The sequence below is a fragment of the Charadrius vociferus genome, unplaced genomic scaffold (genome assembly GCF_000708025.1).
Source record: "Charadrius vociferus isolate BGI_N301 unplaced genomic scaffold, ASM70802v2 scaffold1485, whole genome shotgun sequence".
NCBI classification, from domain to species: domain Eukaryota; kingdom Metazoa; phylum Chordata; class Aves; order Charadriiformes; family Charadriidae; genus Charadrius; species Charadrius vociferus.
Genome location: NW_009648279.1, coordinates 49,391 through 49,603, shown reverse-complemented (window position 1 = coordinate 49,603; position 213 = coordinate 49,391).

Below are 213 nucleotides of genomic sequence, written 5' to 3'. Positions count from 1 at the left end.
CCCGATAAATCCCCTCTCGAATAAGCAAACCCGGCCACTCATCCAGCCCACCACTGAAGAAAACATCTCCCCAGCCTGGTTCGCAGCACGGGCTACGCAACATCCCCAACCCAAAAAACCGTCTGTTGCCACCATCACCCCAAAGGCTGCCCCCCAGAGCCCCCCCCCCCCCAACCCCCAGAACCCCCAACGGGGGCGGGGGGCGCGGGGGGG